The sequence below is a fragment of the Coptis chinensis genome, chromosome 4, assembly GCF_015680905.1.
Source record: "Coptis chinensis isolate HL-2020 chromosome 4, ASM1568090v1, whole genome shotgun sequence".
NCBI classification, from domain to species: Eukaryota; Viridiplantae; Streptophyta; class Magnoliopsida; order Ranunculales; family Ranunculaceae; genus Coptis; species Coptis chinensis.
Window position 1 is genome coordinate 101,133,191 of NC_141459.1, and position 19,907 is coordinate 101,153,097.

The 19,907-nt window shown below is 36.7% G+C and overlaps 2 long non-coding RNA genes across 4 annotated transcripts; both read right to left on the minus strand.

The window, feature by feature from the left end:
• Nucleotides 1–848: 848 nt before the first annotated feature.
• Nucleotides 849–8,197, minus strand: LOC147506300 (uncharacterized). Its single transcript, XR_015220784.1, has 3 exons — nucleotides 8,170–8,197; nucleotides 7,162–7,334; nucleotides 849–973 (listed from the first exon to the last, which is right to left on the minus strand). It is a non-coding gene; the product is annotated as an uncharacterized LOC147506300 (long non-coding RNA).
• A 6,860-nt stretch (nucleotides 8,198–15,057) lies between these two features.
• On the minus strand, nucleotides 15,058–19,434 carry LOC147506301 (uncharacterized). Of its 3 annotated transcripts, none has more exons than XR_015220787.1 (5): nucleotides 19,266–19,434; nucleotides 18,236–18,409; nucleotides 16,692–16,906; nucleotides 16,433–16,602; nucleotides 15,058–15,636 (listed from the first exon to the last, which is right to left on the minus strand). It is a non-coding gene; the product is annotated as an uncharacterized LOC147506301 (long non-coding RNA). The 3 variants fall into 3 exon arrangements; XR_015220786.1 differs by having other exon boundaries at nucleotides 16,692–16,913; XR_015220785.1 differs by lacking the exon at nucleotides 16,692–16,906.
• Between the last annotated feature and the right edge of the window lie 473 nt (nucleotides 19,435–19,907).

A 19,907-nucleotide genomic window follows, 5' to 3' on the forward strand; every position in this document is an offset into this window, starting at 1 on the left:
AGTGAGAAATCAATTAATAGAAGGAGAAATTGATCTAAACATGAAAGAAAATGAGAAACGTTGAAACAAATTGAACAAGTACCGGATCGAGAGAGATGTTTCCATGAACATTATCATAAACAGTTTTGGAAAACCTTCGATCTCGTGTCATGACGGAACTTAAATCTTGAGTTAAACGAAGTTCTTCGTTGAAACAAGCTCCCATATCTAAACGAGCGAGAGAGAAGAATTTGGAGAGAGAAAAAAATGAAAAACTGAAAAAGAAAAAAAATGAAATGAGTGAGAGTGGAGTGGGGTATTTATAGGAGTTAGAAGTTAGAAGATGTGGAGAAGTGTACGTTTGTGGAGTGACGATGTGCCGCCAAAAAAAGTGAGGAGAGAGACTGTGAAAGCGGGAGGTGTGTTTTTCACATTTTTTTATCTAATTTAGAAAAAATTGCCGTTTTGTGAATTTTGCTAGTTTTATCGATTTAGGCCAAGAACTTGTTTTTTGAACAAATTGTGCCATGACTTTTCTTTTTTGTATCAGTTTGGGCTATCGGTGTATTTCCGTTAGAAAATTTGTCTATGTGTACAAACGGCTGCCTATGTGTACAAACGTCTGTTATGTGTGTTGGACTTACCCATGGACCCAATAGGCCCAAATCCACTACATAAAAAGACTAAAACTGCTCATTTTTTTCTAACAAACTTAAGTCCAAAGGAAACTTAAGTTTAAGAAGTCGTATGCCCAAACTAAATAGTGATGATGTCATCATGCATCATTTCATCTTCTTCATATGAGCACACACAGATCAAACATAACTCTAATTTCTACATTCTTAGTTAATAAGTAGCGATACTAGGATGAGCAGCTCCTTGAAAGAAATCAGGCGGCCATGTTATACTCTTACAACTCTCCTTCTCTTCATTCTCTTTTTCTACATCTTCTTCAGCAACCCATAGAAATCGACCATATGAAGCCATAACATAACTGCATGCACCAACAAAACAAACCCATGTTAAAATTGTTGTATGCAGATAAAAGAAAACAATAGAAGACAAGGACAGAATAACAGGTAATAACCAAGGCGCGGATTAGGCTGTCCTTAAGGAAAGATTTCTCCCCTTCCAATGGTGTAGAAAGGCAACGAGCATGCCTTCCTCTCACAGGATTCAATGGTTAACAGCAGCCTGACTTTGCACTAGAACAAACTACCCTCTAGAACAACAATATAACTCTCTCTGGCGACTGACAGGAAGAATAGAAGAATAATAAGACAATTAATGGTTTATGTTTCTCTGTATAGGGTGAGGAGAAGGTTGTATGGTCTGGACGAGTTCTGTCTCTCTCTCTATGCGTCTGGACAGGATGAGCTGGTGTACTCGAGTTATATCTCTCTCTACGTCTGTAATGGATACCCCTCTATGGACACACACAGCAGTGTTTATATAGAGGTAGCAGCCGGTTACCAGATAGGAGAAGGACTCCTCAAAGTCGGTTTCACAAAACAGCTATTAGACAGAAACCAACTCGAAGTAGAACTCCAGCCGAAACTTGCTGCCAAAGCAAAACAAGTTTAGACAATTGGTAATCCACTACCCACTAGAGCCCAAGCCCAAGCCCAAGCTCGACCGCGACGCGACTTGGCTCGGTTATGTGCGGGGCGGGCGGGTACGCGCGCGTGTGGCTTTGGGTGAGTCATCCCTCCTAGCACAAAAGCCTTTGCACCCTAAGGGCACGCCCTTATGGTAGAGGAATTCCTCATATACCTCACTTACTAGTGGTGGTTCACCAATGTGGGACTAAACAATGCACTAAAGTGGAGAGAACACACATAGTTCATCTCGTCCACTTTGCACACACACACAAGTATTTTGAAATACTCTTGGAGATTCCAACAATCCCCCACTATTTCAAAATATTAATAGTCCCCCACTATTTTGGAATAGGATATTACAAAAGAAATGGGTTAACAAAATGCCAGAGAGAATCGAAAAAACAATGCATAAGATACTGGTGCTTTTTGGGCTTGAACGAATCATAGGGTAACATGTTTTAGAATACGTGAAAGTGGTGGATTAAAAAATCTTTGAACCAACATTCCCTTGTAGTAAAATAGAGCACATGCACCCACATTGTTCTTTCATTATATGCCTGTTCTGCGGTGTTGCGCTTTTTGGCCCTTGCGCTGCCTGTGTTCCATGAATGCTCTAGAGTACTTGCCTGTGTACTCATAAGAACTGACCCAGTTCTACATTCACGTAGGTGGATATCCATCAAGTGTACGTAGCAGTTAGAATACACTATCTCATAAAAATAATGGACTATGGATTCCATTAAGAGTAAAATAACTCATTCTTTCTCATTGCAATTCAAGTTATACAAAGTATACAAAAAATGCTATCTAGTCATAGGGTGGGACGTCTCAAAGAAAGACAATAGCATACCAAAGCGACGAGGTGACTTGTTTTTCCCTTTGAACCTACTTCATGGGATCTTCAATCACATAGGTGGGGTTGCCGTCAGTGTCGCCCTCTATCTAAGGCAAAAGTCCCATCCCCCTCGACGTGTCAACCACTTGTCTTCTGTTAAGCGGTTTTGTCAGAGGATCGGCCAAATTTAACTCTGACCTCACATAATCTAGAGCCACAACTCTAGATTCCAGCAGCTGCTTTATAGACTGTAGTCTCAGACGAATATGTCTGCTTTTCCCATTATACAATTTGCTCTTTGCCTTTGCTATCGCAGCCTGACAGTCACAATGCATAGGTACAGCTAAAGGCGGTTTTGTACCAATATGAAGATCTGCCAAGAGGTTTCTAAGCCACTCAGCCTCAGCACTTGCTTTATCTAAAGCAATAAGCTCGGACTCCATGGTTGAACGAGCTATCAAGGTCTGCTTAGAAGATTTCCAAACAATCGCACCTCCACCTTAGGGTGAAAATATAACCACTAGTGGACTTGATATCATGAGAATCGGATATCCGGTTTGCATCACAATAACCCTCATCGCGGTGGAGTCTGTCTAAACCGTATGCCGTAATTCATTGTTCCTCTCAAGTACTTGGCTAGTCTCTCTAACGCACTCCAATGTTCCTGGCTAGGACAATGAGTGTATCTGCTTAACCTGCTAACTGCATAAGCAATGTCAGGTCTAGTGCAATTCATCAAGTACATGAGACTACCAATAATTTGGGCATATCTAGACTGAAGGACACTATGTTGAGCATTTTTCTGAAGTTTACTAGTTGCCTCATAAGGTGTCGATACAGGATTACTATCATAAAAGTTAAACTTCTTCAAAAACTTCTCAACATAATGCTCTTGTGAAAGCGTATAGCCATCACAATTTCTGATGATTTTGATTCTAAGAATCACATCAGCTTCTCCCAAATCCTTCATTTCAAATTAGGAGGATAAAAACATCTTGGTGTTTCTCATAACATCAAGGCTAGGACTCAGGATTAACATGTCATCCACATATAGACAGATAATGATCACATATGTATTCACATCAAAAGATTTAAAGTAAATACATTTATCAGTATCATTTATGTGATATCCATTAGACATCATGACACTGTCAAACTTTTCATGCCATTGTTTTGGCGCTTGTTTCAACCCATATAAAGACTTAACCAATTTGCATACTTTTTGCTCATTCCCTGGTACTATAGTACCCTCAGGCTGCATCATATAAATTTCTTCATCAAGATCACCATTTAAAAATGCAGTTTTTACATCCATTTGATGAATAAATAAATTATGAATAGCGGCCGAGCCATTAGAACTCTTATAGAAGAAATCCCTAGTTCACGGGGAGCATAAATATCAAAATAGTCAATGCCTTTTTAAGGAGAATCCCTTGACTACAAGTCTAGCCTTGTATTTCTCAATGGAACCATCTAGTTTCAATTTCTTTTTGAAGATCCACTTGTAATGTATAGGTTTCGCCCCAGGAGGTAGTTCAACTATCTCTCATGTGTGATTAGCTATAATCGAATCTAGTTCTGAGTGTATAGCATCCTTCCAGAAAGGTGCATCTCGAGAACTGATTGCCTCATTATACGTCATAGGATCATCATCAAGAAGAAACGTGTAAAAGTCATCACCAAAATTGGTGGATTTCCTGTCTCTTTTGCTCTTCCGAATTTCTAGTTCAGAAATTTCAGGATCTGTTGATTGTTGTTCACTAGGAGCAACCAACCTCTCAACGCCAATTTTCAAAGGAAACAAATTCTCAAAGAAATTAGCATTTTTACTCTCTATAATAGTGTTAGCATCAACAAGGTTATTATCGATTTGACTACTAAAAATCTATATGCAAAGACTATTATGAGCATAACCAATGAACATACAATCAATGCAGTTCTAGGTCCCATTTTCTCTTTTTAGGTTCGTTCACTAGAACCTTTGCAAGACACCCCCACATTTTGAAGTATGTCAAGTTAGGTACATGACCTTTCCATAACTCATATGGTGTCTTATTCCCTGTTTTCTTGTTGGGTATCTTATTCTATATATGGCAAGCAGATAAGATTGCTTCCCCCCACAAGTTCAGGGAAGCTCCAGAACTTACAAGCATAGCATTCATCATCTCTTTTAGTGTTCTGTTTTTCCGTTCGGCTATTCCATTAGACTTCGAGGAGTATGGTGGAGTAGTCTCATGAATAATGTCATTCTTGTCACAAAAGTCCTGGAAGGGGTTAGACTCATATTCTCCACCCTTGTCAGACCGAAGTCTTTTAATCTTACAGTTAAGCTGGTTTTCAACTTCAGCTATGTACTTTAGAAGCATCTCACCTGCCTCATGCTTGTTTCTAAGTAAATATACCATGGTGTACCTAGAGAAGTCATCTATGAATGTAATATAATAAAGCTTCCCCCCTCTAGACATGGTACTTCTGAATTCACCCAAATCCATATGAATAAGAGTTAGTAATCCAGTTTTATCTCTAGAAACAGTTCTGCAGGGTTTCTTTGTGACTTTAGTCTCAGCACATATCTCACATTTATCATTAGAAAAATCCGAAATATCAGACAATAAACCATATGCTTTCATCCTTTTCATATACTAAATATTCACATGTCCTAGTCTACCATGCCATATATTAAAAGAGTCAAGCAAGTAAGCAGAAGCAGATTCATTCTTATTAATAATAATGTTGTCAAGTACATTCAACATGAAAAGACCACTGTTATTATAATAACCTTTACCAACAAAACCCTCATTCTTTGTCAGAACGAACTTGTCACTCTCAAAAGTCACCTTGGCCGCCACTTTTCCCGTAAGGACCGCGTAAATCGGTTGTTGAATCTCCGGGAACATGAAGAACATTACTAAGTGAAAGGGTTTTCCCTGAAGTTAACTTCAGAAGAATCTTGCCTGTTCCCTCAACAGGAACAGACCTATAGTCACCCATATAGACCTTTTCATCTTCACTAGTATGTAGTCTGAGAAGGCTTCAACATCACCACAGATGTGGCGGGTAGCACCAGAATCTAGTACCCAGTTCTTCTTCCCAGTGGCCATGAACACTTGTGACACTACAATAGCAATAATATCATCTCCCTCAACTATATTAGCATTGGGAGGATCATCAGTGTCTTTCTTGTGCCTACACTGAAAAGCCCTATGTCCAGGCTTACCACAAACATAACAATTTCCATTGCCGGTTTTCCACTCCTTTTAAAGAAGTGCCTTTGACCTTGAAATTCTTATTTTTGTTGTATTACGCTTTTAGAGGTTTTGTTAGATTTCTTTGGGATTACCTTCAATGATATTGGCTTTAGAATGGAATTCCTTAGACAACACCTCATCCCGAGTCTTGTTCTTTTCCTCTATGTGAATGTGAATGATCACATCCTCAAGAATCATCTCCTTGCGCTTATGTTTCATACTATTTTTATAATGTTTCCAAGACTCGGGGAGTTTCTCAATTAAACATCCAGCAACAAAGGTTTCAGGTAAATTAATACCCTCAGTTTTCAAATCATTAATCAGCACATGAAAATCATGGATTTGAGACGTTACATCTCTATCCTCTCTCATATGAAACTTTAGAAAAGTCCCAATAGCATATTTCTGAGTACCAGCATCCTCTATTATGTATTTTTTGTTTAAACTCTCCCATATATCATGTGCATTCTTATTTGAACAATAAATATCAAAAATTTCATTGGACAAGGTACTCAAAATAGCATGACGACATACCTTATTCCCATTGAGCCAAGTAGCTTGATTTCTTTCGAAATCATTAGAACCCTCAACGGGTGCTGTATCAGTGAGATACTTTGCATAGTTGAGTACATCTAGGGCTGTGAACACCCTTTCTCTCCATCGCTTGAAGTGTGAACCGTTGAAGGATTCAATCTTCAATCTTTGACACATTGGGTAAGTTGCGAGCATTCAGTAGAGGTGCAGCATCTCTCATAGATGAAGTAACTTTCATGACTCCAGAATTGGTTTCTTTGATCGGCGTGGTGTCAACAGGTGTAGACATCTTGCTCTTTCCTTAAGATTGTTGTATGTAGATAAAAGAAAACAATAGAAGACAGTGACAGAATAACAGGTAATAACCAAGGCGCGGATTAGGTTGTCCTTAGAAAATATTTCGCCCCTTCCAATGGTGCAGAAAGGCAACAGTGGCGTCTTCCTCACAGGATTCAATGGTTAACGCGTCTTCCTCACAGGATTCAATGGTTAACAACAACCTGACTTTGCACTAGAACAGACTACCCTCTAGAACAACAATATAACTCTCTCTGGCAACTGACAGGAAGAATAGAAGAATAAGACAATTAATGGTTGCACTAGAACAGACTACCCTCTAGAATAGCAATATAACTCTCTCTGGCGATTGACAGGAAGAATAGAAGAATAAGACAATTTATGGTTTCTGTTTCTTTGGGTGAGTCCTCCCTCCTAACACAAAAGCCTTTGTACCCTAAGGGCACGCCCTTATGGTAGAGAAATTCCTCATATACCTCACTTGCTAGTGGTGGTTCACCAATGTGGGACTAAACAATGCACTAAAGTGGAGAGAACACACATAGTTTATCTCCTCCACTTTGCACACACACACAAGTATTTTGAAATACTCTTGGAGATTCCGACAAAAATATCGCCATAACTTGCAATACATAGAACCAAATAAAACTATCTGATGCATTATTACCAGTCATTTGGTTCAGCTTGAACAGCTTGATCAAAGTATTTCTCAGCACGATCAAAGTCTTTATGAACTTCCCATACCAATTCAGCATACATAGATACAACATTTGCATCATTTGGGTTTACTAGAATTGCTCTTTCACAATATTCCTCAGCTTTAACTACATCACCACGAACCTAATTCATTAAAAAAAAAAACAAATAGTTTTAATCAGACCACAACAAATAAACAATTATTTGATCAAAATTTAACAAAACTAAAATGATTTATTTGATCGAAATATGGCCGAACCCTTGCAGCCAACCCAAACGATTTATTTTGTTTTTCAATGTCTCTGGTGCCGATTTTTCAAACATGACAAAAAAGTGGATTTGCCTTTGGCTTAGAAGACAAACATATGATATGATGCTAGGTTAAATTATCTTTCATTATTTTTTAATATTTTGGCGCAAATTCCAAGTATATATATATAACAAGTTCTTTGTTTCAAACTCACGTACCCCATTCATCATCAACAAGTTCTCTTTCATTATTAGTCTTTACTTTTTTGTGTTTGGTTTAATTTGCACTGAGAAAGAAATGGTGACTCCAACATCTGTTGCTCTTATCACTGGTGTCACTGGCATGGTGGGCTTGAGCCTCGCCGAGGCACTTAAGAAGCCTACAGCTCTTGGAACTTGATGTCCTTGACAATGTTGCAACTAATTAAGAGAGAACTCTCGCCTGTATCAGACCAAGTCACGCACATTTTTTGGTTAACTTTTAAGTCCTGTGAGACCGAAGAAGGTAACATAATTGCAAATTCAGCCATGGTAAACAATGTTCTCAAGGAACTAGCATGGACAACGACTTCCAAAGTCCGCCACTTTTCCCTCGTTACGGGCACCAAGCACTATTTAGGCCCAGTATTTGATCCACTCATATCTAACCAAATTGTACCACAGGAACCACCCTTCCATGAAGACATGCCAAGGCTCCCATTCAAATAAAGATGTGGTTTATTAGTTATACCTCTTTTAAGAATTTCGCGTAATTTCCAGAAGGTGGTGGGGATGGGTAAGATATTTGTTTTGAGGAGAGAAGAGGCTCTGATGACGGGGAATAATCATCTGTATTAGTTGCCATTTATGTGGTCACCTCCAATTATTGTTTTTTATTACTACTGGAACAAGTACAGAAAAGAGAGAGAAGAAGAAAGAAAGATAAGTACACCTACAGTAGCAGTATCCTTTTTGTCAAGGATCAAAACCGATGTGATGAGGAAGAGAGAAATGGTGGCCGGACGTGAGCTGATCCGGTAGTGGTGGTGGAGACGTTGGTGAGGAAGATGAACAGTGAAGTTTTTTTGGTTTTGTTGGGCTTGGGCCGAAATCAATATGTGGGCTTGAGTGTTTTATGTTAGGGTTGAAATTTCGGTGAAATTTATGTGAAATTTCAAGTTCGAAACACTTTGAAATTTCGATGCCACGTCACCGGTGATTAGGTGTGCACTTCAACGGTAACACATAAGCATTTGGTCGGACACATATACATCTGGCACGCCACATAAGCATGTGAAGTAACGGAATAGTAACAGTGGCTCAAACTGATACAAAAAAAAGGTCATGACCCAATTTGCTCAAAAAAAAAGTTTTTGACCCAAATTGATAAAACCAGCAAAGTTCATGGTACAAAATGACCATTTTTTCTCTAATTTATATGAAAGGACATGCTCGGTATGGAAGCCAATTAAACATGAAAGGACATGCTCAGTATGGAAATCATAATATGCAACCTAACTCCACACACAAAAAATATGAATACTATAAATGTTGGTATTTACTGGACAACGACCTAATGATTGGGAAGATAGGGAATGGCTGCACTCTTGTTGGGATAAGAGTTGCATACGTATCAAGTTTCTTGGGGTAAACTTGAATCAAGCCTTACGTAGTTCATCTTTCTCTATTTATAGATGTGTGATCTAACATTATGAAGTGTAGATCCACCTTGTGTGCTATCTTGATGATTCGTCATTACTCTGCTGTTACAAAGTTAATGTCTCCTTGATTATGGCGTTGATTGAGCTCCAAGTTTGCGCTAGTGGATTTGATTCCATATATGGATGTAACTGATGTTGTGGACGACCTAGGTGTTGGGTCGTTGGTATGATCTGATGTAGTGAGACGAGCTGAAGTAGGACGACCTGGTTTGTGGACACGTGCACTGTAGTGTGGAACGGAGGGTACTTACACATCCTCCTTTATTTTTTATTCGTTCTTTAGACAACTGTTGCGTGAAAGAAGAACGGTTAAAAAGTAAAGTTTGGAAGCACGTGTCTGACAGCTGTTTGTTTTGAATTTAGGTTTTGGGGATTGTGCTGGAACTGTTGGGCTGGATTCGTGGCCCTAAAAATACGGCGGTTTGTGGGCGAGTAATGATTTAGATTTTGGGAACACGAAACGATTTTGAAAGTCTCGAGGTTTTGGGCAGTTGAGGGGTTTCGACTTGTAAAGCGTTTTGTCTGTTCACTTTTTCAATCAAAGGAAAAAAGAAAAACCAGAGTAAACGAAAGAAAGAAAAGAAAGAACGAAACTTTCTCTTCCTTTGCTATTAGGTTCGTATTTTGTCACCCTAAAAATTTGATCTTTTTATCTTTCTTTGATTTTGCAATGTCTATGACTAGTGGTAGTTTGAGTGGTGAGGTTGAAGTTGATGAATGGAGAGAGAGAACAGTAAGTGACGAAGAAATTGAGGAGAGGGTTTATAGTGGTGAAGAGGCTTCATCGTCTTCATCGTTGGGGACGATGGTTGCTGATGTGAGGAGGCCTAAGTCGGATGATTGCTATGCTACTTTGAGGGAGGAGTTTGGTTGGGTGGGGGCCGACTTGGCCGTATACGACTTGGGTGGGGAGAAGAATTTGTATGGTAATGACTACGTTCCTTGGGGTGGAGGAGTAGTTGTTTCTTATGGACAGTTAAAGGCTGGGATGAGATTGCCTCTTTCCCGTCTTACTGTGGAAGTGTTGAATTTTTTGGGAAAAGCCCCTTGTCAGTTCATAGGGAATAGTTGGAGGCTCTTCTATATGTTTGATTTGTTAAATGACAGGGGCTTAACATCTGCTTATCAGATGTGTTGGAGCATTTTGTTGTGAGGAGGTCGGGTGTTTTGAACTTCAGTTTTCATGTTTTTAAGGAGAAGTCTCCTGTTATTGTGGGGGTGAGTAAGGAGGATTGGGGGCGTAGGCCATTGTTGGTTGTGGGTAGTTATTGTCCTCCTGGTTTGGAGATTCAAAATCGTGTTGTACAGTTGGCTAGTAAGTCGTTGGTTTTAGGTCGTAATATGTGTATGGTATATGATAATTTGGACATTCTGATGTGTTTGTTTTGTTTTTGCAGAGATCTCTATTCGTTATCGTACTAAGGCCGGTGTTATTGAAATGTTTGCTTGTTTGAGCTTGGAGGAGAAACAAAGTTTGTTTGGGGAGATTGCGCATTATTTTAAGAGGCGTGGAGGGGCAAAGATCAACCGTAAGAAGTTGGAGCAAAAGGCTAGGGCTCGCAAGGTTGTGATTGATCTTACTGATTCTAGCTCGGATTCTGTCATGGAGAGAGAGAGCCAGAAGAAAGCACCTGTTTCTAGAGCGAAACGGGCTAAAGGTGCTGGTAGGGCTGTCCACAAATAACCGAAAACCGAAAAATCAAACCGGACTGGACCGAGCTAGTCAATTTTTTCGGTTTATAGCTCACCCAGTTCGGTTTTCGGTTCTGACAAATAAGAACCGACCCCTTCGGTGCGGTTTCCGGTTTTAAGCATCGGTTAACCGATTTAACCCGAACCGAACCGAACCGAATTTATTTTGATTATATATACTAGTAAACGGGCACGTGCCTTGCACGTGCTAGGAAAGAAAATTTAGGGCGGAAAAAATCAAAAGAATGAACGCATGTAAATTAGTAACATATTACATTTTTTTGAATGGATATATTATGTATTATGGTTTAGATTAATACAGGTCAAAGTGTGACAGAAAACTTCAATAAGAAAAAACACTTCAATATGCTAGTTGTGTACCTGTGTTCTTTGTCTACTTTGATTTTTGCTGAGCTGCCATGTTGCGAATAAATATATTCGAAAAAGTATTTAATCTCCTGTAACTTAGTCAATATATAATTATTAGTGCATATACCACAAACTAATTTACCAAAACAATAGGTATTATGTTGATGAAGTTAACCTTTGTGCTGCTGGTTGTGTAATTATCTTGTCGAGCATCTATATGTGATTGAAGAACATCGTTGGATTCATATCAGTGTATTACCTGTAAGATATAAGAATATTATATCACAGTGTGCAAAATAATTGTTATTCTACATTAGAGAATAAAATAGCTAAAAAAAATGCAAGAAAAATAATATTTTTTTCATCATTGTCTTCAAAATGATCTAGCGAATCCATCAGCTCTTTTTTTTGCCGTTCTAAATATTTTGGTTGGTTTAAATAAGTAGGTAGCTTGGACAGAGAAAGAAATTGTAGCTAGCTAACAAAAGTCATTTTCTATTTATTTATTTAGAAACGATTACAATGAGAAACAATTAGAAAAAAGACATTGGACATTGTTAATATTTGTTCTATATATAGATCTATTAAGTCGGATATAATATGTGGAGTGAATTGAATGTGTAAGTAAAAACTTTCTGTAAGATGTCTATGTAGCAAGATTACCATTTAAAAACTTTCAATATAATGTAGATCTTATTTCATGTGTATGGAGATCGAATGATTCAAATGATGGAGTGATGATTTTTTCAAATCATCTGTATGGAGGCGACAAAAGGAAGAAATTATGGATGCTAGTCGCATTGCTGAATTACATCTGTTTAACCATGTCGTTAGGCGCTTGAATCCTTTGATCAATTTTTGCATTGGTTATTGGTCCCCATTCTGAAAATGCTATTATCACCCAACTCCACATGCGGTTAGTTGGCAAGTGTCGGGCTTCCACTTGATTAACATAATGCAATGAAATGTTGGTTCTTTGAGAGTCAAATTAAATGTAGTGAGTAGTTAGCAGCAAGTCACGAGTGCATAGTGAAGAAGTTCGTGAGGCATTAAAAGCGTTATCAATTGTGCACACTCACTATGCTATGTGTAGATGATTATAGAAACAATTTTTCAAGCGGCAACAACTTTAATTATAGAAACATCCATAATACAGATTGGTGTATTGGGAAAAAATTAGTGTTATACAAATGCACTTCAATATAGCTTATTAGCAAAATACAAATGTCTTTGCTCTTTTGTTTTCAGCCCGGATTCGGATCCTTGCAGTGATTAATAGATGTTGACATCATATCCTTTCTAAACCGAAAAGCGAATCAGAACAATACTAAACATCTGCTGAAGTTGACGTCAGATCCTTATGGTGACCTTTTATTTTGCGTATTATAGTAGCTTTAATTAGCTTATTCCCACGTTGGTATTGCATAATACACGATGCAATTACCCCTTGTTTACCTCGAGATTTGATTAGTGTTGTATGTATTTCTTTGCATATGAATACGTTAACACTTTTTTGTTAGTAGTTAGCTCACTTAGAAAAAAAAAGTACCAACAGAATAATCCATTAATCTGCTAAAAGAATCTGGATTAAATAGAAAAACATCTAAGTTGTTGCGCACTATCACCAGCCACCCATGACTGGAACTTTGGCGAAGCGATTACCATGAGGAACTTCGAACCGAATTTGGAAACTCTATCCTCGGTCGATCAGTAGCAACTTCGTGTCCGATCATCACTATTGAATTCAGTCGCGGCGAAACAAAGGAAGTTGGCGAGGTAAACGGTGCCTATCCTTTCAATTTCAATAAATAACGGATTGCCAAGACATACAAACAAAGACCAAACTGGATAAGGTCCTTAACATTGTAGAAAAGCTTCTCTGCTATGACAAATGTAAGATGACTTGGGAGTTCCAAACACATGTAAACCCATTTAACTAATTTTGTAATCTTCACAACGAAAAGGTAGGGGAGAATTTTTGATTTCGGGTTTAATTCCAATCAAAATATTTTAAGCTCTTATTTTCTTTATATTTATAATGATTTATCTTTATTGAGATAAGGAAACCTAATATGGAAGTACAGCTTACATAAAGTAAATATTCACTAACATATTTTTCAGCAGCTTCCCAATTGCTTTTGCTCCAGTTTGCAATGCACTTATTGTTTCATGTTGTAGCATTAAGTGCTTTCCAAAGATTATCATCTATAATTTAGAGCACGTAACAATATTCAAAAACCTTTCATCATTATTAAATACCTCCAAGCATTCCTAGAATCAACATCTTTGTCGCATTGACTCTGCGACTCTAACGCCGCAGCAACATGCTCATTTTGGAATCTTCAAAGGATGGTTGGATATAAAATAATTTCATGACTTTGTTCATCTTCGGAGAATGGATCATATCCTTCTTCACCCACCTCCAAACTTGTGTTAACCGGTTTTTTCTCGAGAGGCATTCTTGAAGTTTTCGCCCTATTTTTCTTTTTTCATCTTTGCCTATCGCACAACCTTAAGGTCTTTTCCCTTTGCCCGTCTAGAAGCTCTAGTTCCCCGAGTCTTGCCTCGATCCTCTCCATTTCTTCCCTATTCAGCTCGCTCTGCCACATTTGTGCTAACCAAAACAATGAGATAATAAATCCCGATAAAGTTTATCTACAATAATAGAATATGAAAAATAATGTAGGACTATAAATTAAAAGATAACTAATTAAACACGACCTAAGAAGTAAAAGGGCTGCTAATGTCATAAATAAGTAAGAAAATCAATTAAAAAGAAATACAAAAAAGAAAATGGAAACATCCAACAATGAGTAAACTAAGATGTCTCCAAAACTAAAACTTTACGTGTTGATCTCAACAAAAAAAAGATTGGGAGATATTCATATGTCCAAAAGCGAGTGCAATAGGCAAAACAAATGAGAAGATACTTAAAGAATGAGTTCCAAGTCTTAGAAGAATTTTGCAGCCATGGATAAATGACTCAAAGGATGGCAGCTTGCGACTCTCGTTGAAAATCGGGTTCTACCTCGCTATTATACCTTTGCTACGTTGATTTTGTAGCAGATATTATGCAGCCATGGATGAATGACTCAAGGATGGCAGCTTGCGACCCTCTGCGAAAAACGGGTTTTACCTCGCTATTATACCTTTGCTACATTGAAGGCAACATTTATACTAAATTCAAATGAGTCAACGCGTCGAGAAGGCTTTGTTATATGTATGTCGGAATGAAGTTCTAGTAGTTATACAACAAAAAATGACCAACAATATAGTCTTGTATAGAGTTTGAGTATGTATCGATCTTTTAGACTCCACACCAAAGACACGGAGCAAAGATACTATGAGGTACTTCAGTTTGAATAAGAATGGGTGTCCATCTTATATAGTAGATATTTACTGGTAACTGGATTGTGTCCAAATTCTAAGAAAAGTGGAAGTGTCTGACATGCAGTTGACCCTCCTCCTATATCTGGGATTGGGACCAATAACGCAAGAATGTAACTTGCATTGGCAGAGTTAAAAATGTTTTAAGTTAGTTGTGGATACCCTCCCTTCAATAGTTGCAATCAGGAATGGGTTGGCCTTGTGATTAGGTCGTTGGGAAATCGCTTTATAGTAAAAATAAAAGGTAAGCGTGCATCGGACTTTAAAAAAAAAACTAATCAGCACTTGTTAATACAAATAAAAAAAAAACAGCCATTGGAACTTGTAACTGTGCGAGTATCCAAATTCTACTTAAAAAGTTTGAGTTGTTTTTTTTGGGGGGGGGGGGGGAAACTAACCCTAATGTTTTCTATGAATGGGGATAGTCAGGGAATCATGCCTTAGACTCTCATCAATGTATTTCACAGCAAAAATATGTCTATATATATGTCATTAATTCAACTCTAAATCAGTTAAGAAACAACAGATTAGCAAAAGGTCCACATAAAGCAAACACCCCAGGTGGAGGCACATAAATCTTCCAGCGTAATATAGCTGCATAGTCTATTACTTGATACAATTTAACCCATGCTATAATGAATAATCATATCTTAATCAAGGCATCATGACAGGGGCACTCCTGTTTCTTAGACAATCTCAATTTTTTTTCCTGCAGCAGTGCAACAGTCCAGAGGATGTGCATTATATTAATCTTGGCAGTCCTTTAAATATTAGTTGCCATCCCTAGTTCAAGGATGATGAAATGAGGTTTCCCTCTATACTCCACATCCTGTTTCCATTTAATGGAGGATCGCTAGAACATAAGTAAACAAATAACTAAGCAATAACAAATGGAAGATCCAAAAGAAGTACAACAATGAGAGGAATTGAACGTATTCAATATTGACCTTGATGCTCTTGGCTGTAAGCTGTAACACTCGGCTTCTTCCCAATCCTCTATTATATGTAATTGAGCAACATGCATTGTCAGATTGAGATGAATGCAAAGCCTGAAAAATGTAGCCCATTATGTGCCAGTAACAAAACTACATAATAAACAAACAAATTTATGATGAAACTGTAGAATACACCATATTAAAGTTACAGTAAATTAAACTCAACATTATACGACAGTTAAATGCATATGAAGAAGTTGACAATCAATTAACACATTCTATAAAGGCTAAAATATATTGTATTAATCTGATTCGCTTTACGCATAACACAATCCTTGGTAAACTCAAATTTAGAATCCTTTCAAGCATTGATTCTACTGAGATACTTTTGTTCCGATCTCTATAATCACACGTTAATACTTCACTTATATTCACTATACATAACTCATTGTGAGAAAAAAATATATCAAATACCCCTATTCATTCATTAGGAAGCAAATGGAAACAAAACCATAAACATCATAGATGTTACACAATCATTGTAAACCCTCATCATCGAATGCGTAGGAAATGACATAATCATTTCATAAATTAGTACATGATAAATAATGAAAAGGGCAAAAAAAAAAACTTAGGAAGCAAGAATTAGGAATCTCCATATTTTGATTAGGAAACATTATCAGCGTTCAACTGACCGCTGACTTATAAAAGTATCACTGTCGTTGGAGCAATAATTTCTTCATTACATATCATTTATGTGGGTCAATAAGAAATGCATTGGATAAAAATATCCCTAGATGATGATAATAGTTAAAAAGAAACTATATTATATAATCAATTAAAGGTTGGGAACCAAAACAAATACTATATGTCAGTTATTTGTTTTTTATAAAGGCATAGAAGACTGTACCTTCTAATCTTGAAAGGAAAATTGGGGACGAAAACAATCCTAAAGTACTTGTTCCCACCATAAACTGCATGTAACAAAACACCTAGCACATCTATGAAACCCAGTGCGTATCCTTGTTGGCCTTGTGGATCAAAGCGGTGTTCTTGCACGCGTTTTGAGATTGTGATTATCTAAAAATTGCACAATCAATCAATTAATGTAAAAATGTAACAATGCATTAAAAACCAAGCTAAAATGCTTGTGAGAACTTGTAACCTACAATTATATGATTGCCAGGCACATCTAAAACTCGATTGCTTGTGTTTCTAGCCTGATGTAGAAATTTTGTCAAGTGCGTTTGTGTTTGATCTATGAGCAAGGGGATAATTTCCTCAAGGATGCTGATAATGTAAAATAGTAAATGACACATGACACCATTGGCTCCAAAATCTTGGTCCTGTTTTCCACATGACACATCCATGGATGCCCCCTCCCCTGCGCACTTAAAATGGAAAAAAACGAACAAAAAGCTAAGCATGCATGTCTACTATTAATCCTGTTTTTGGGAAACAGCCAATTCACATTATGTTGCAAACAAAAACTGATAACTAAGTTTCTTAAAATTAAGTGTAAACAAAATGAATGTGCGACAGTAGTATATAATGAGTTCTTGCAAGAGAGTGCGCAAACACAACAAATTTTAGTGCTGAGGAAATCATATAGTAAGCCGGGTTCAGTCAACAAAACAATTATTATTGTCACTAAACAATTTGAGCCTCTAATGTGAGCCTATAATGTGCCTATATAATGGGAAAACTTTTATATATTTTCAGTTCTATATATAAGAAGATGAACAAATAAACCATGTTTTCATTGGCTGCCATTTTTGGATAAAAATAAATTACAACCTTATGTAAGGAAACGAAGCATGACAGAATACTATATACAATAAGTTAGAGAACAATTTAGTGTGGACAATATATAAATGTAAAAGTGAATGGGCATAAATGAAGAATAAGTTAAATATGCTACGTACTAAAAGTCAAAGAAGGGGAGAAGTTTTTGGCTATGTTGCATTTAACAATGGTAAAATGAGATAATGTCAAAAGCAATGCATCCAAAGTGCAAGAATAGTTCTTTAAAATGAATGAGATGCCTTATTACATTGTGAGCCAACACGTAAGATGCACAAAGAGCCACAAAAGATTGGTAGCAGACACCCAAGTGAAAATTAATAATATAATAAACAAATAATCCAGAGACAAAAATTTTATAAAGCACTATGAAATCATTCCCAATAAAAAGAAGAAACTAAAGATGTAATTACTATGAAATCTTGAACTGTGTCATGCCTAGTGCAACTTTACAATGACTGCTATCACTCTAGTGTGTAATGGTGAAAGTTACTCTAAACCATTGGCATAATGATCATGAAACATAAAATCGTATTATGTAATCTTTTATGTGGAAATCATTGCCACTAACTTTCTCGTGCACAACAATTCTACTAATCAACTAATATGTGAATTACATACAAAAGGCCACCTACTAACGACACATTTTATCCAATCCAAATTTCAAGTATATCCTTGGGTGCTCAAAGAGACCCAAGTGGAGAATCTACTAAAATGGTGCGTGTGAAACTCAAAAAGGTATTTACTTAGCATTCTATTGTTTCCAATAGGTGGTAGTGCCATATAGACACAGTTGTTAGAAAATTAAAAAGTTCATATTGCAGTCAACACGATAAGTATAATCAGTTGGCAAACAAACTATATGACAGGAAAAGAATAGAATACGTGATGAGAATGAATATTCAATAACCTTAATAGTTTACTCGTTGGTTTTGAAATAGGTATAAAAACGTTGAAGCAGCGATCAATCCACTTCTTCTTATTGTAGGTTCAGAAGTATCTTCTCTTCAACTTAATTCTTCCCATAATTGATTGAGTTGTAAGGATTTGTTCAACTCATGAATCAGTTACTAGCAGAGGATGTCTTCAACAAAAGAAAACGGGTGAAGGTTCATTCACAACTAAGTTCATTAGCAATTAATAACACATTACGTTCAAGATCTACTCAATTTCCATCATAACAAAGGAAATATAATGAAACATAATGAACCAAGATTAATGAAAACATTATTTACACTTTCCACGGTTCATGAAAATAGATTGGAAGAGAGATGAATCTAAAGTGGATAGTATGGTTAATAATATAATACAATATTCATAGTACCATCCTCAAAATGTATACCTAAGACAATGATTATAGCAGGAAAGACTAAAAATGGAAAAAATAATAAGTAAAACAAATATAACCTGTTATTCAATAAGGTAAGTTATTCAAATGTTTTTTTATTGCTTTAGCATCTAAGCAAATGGAGAAAAAAATCCATATCAATGGAAAAGTAGTAGTGGCTTTAAGCGACAAATAAAAGAGGCACTTCGTAGTAATATTATAAACTCCATATTTAATTACACATTGTTAAGTTTGTTCAATACTCATGGAAAAAGATATGTTTACCGAAAGCACAAATGCAAAGTACAGAAAGATCACTCTCTTTTGGTGCCTAGGAGAAACTGGTTCACACACAATCAATTAGAAATCCAAAGACATCTATAAGCAAAAATACATAAACAATTTTTTTTTTGGATACGCAAAGCCACCAGTAGAATAAAACAATATATAATTGGAAGTCAGAAAATTAATATGAAAGTACCAAGTGAAGTCAAGTCAATGGCAACAACCCAAACAGTGCACTCTCTTACTAAGTAATAGATCAGAGTTGTATATTCGGACAAAACCGTGGTGTTTCCATGATGTATCTAGATATTTGAATACCTAAGCGTACCTTAAATTGGTCCATAATCCCATTTTGAGCGAAACTGTAATGAAGCATTCCTTCACCCACCCTGTGTTTGAAATTAACTCTAACAATACTAAAATGAATTAATAAAATGTTTAGAAAGAAATCCAAGAGTAATATGAATTAAGAAATACTAATGAAAAGAGATTTTAAATTTTTTTATCCTCAATCAATTCAACTTTTTTTCTAAACTCTACTTGATAACAAAAAACTAAACAAATGGGAAAACAATAAAAGTGCAAGACACACTTTTAATTCCACGTAACAGAAAATTAGGAACATAGTGCTATTAGTATTACACTATCAAAATGCATTGGAAAGAATCGAGTGACAGTATAGAGTGAAGCATGTAATGGAAACAACAGAGCAACATGTAACAGAATTAACAATACCAACTATAAAATGAAGAACATAAGCAACAATAGTATGGCAATCCATTAGTATAAAGAAACAAAGAATGCACATCCAATCTAGTTCACACATAGTACGTCTTAGTAACAAATAATGCATTAAACTCTGGGGATAATCACCAAGGACGAAAATTGAAATGAACACACCTGAAAAATGGTAGTTGCGAAACACACACCATTGGATTAACTGTTGATACTGCTATTGTAATCTGAAAGT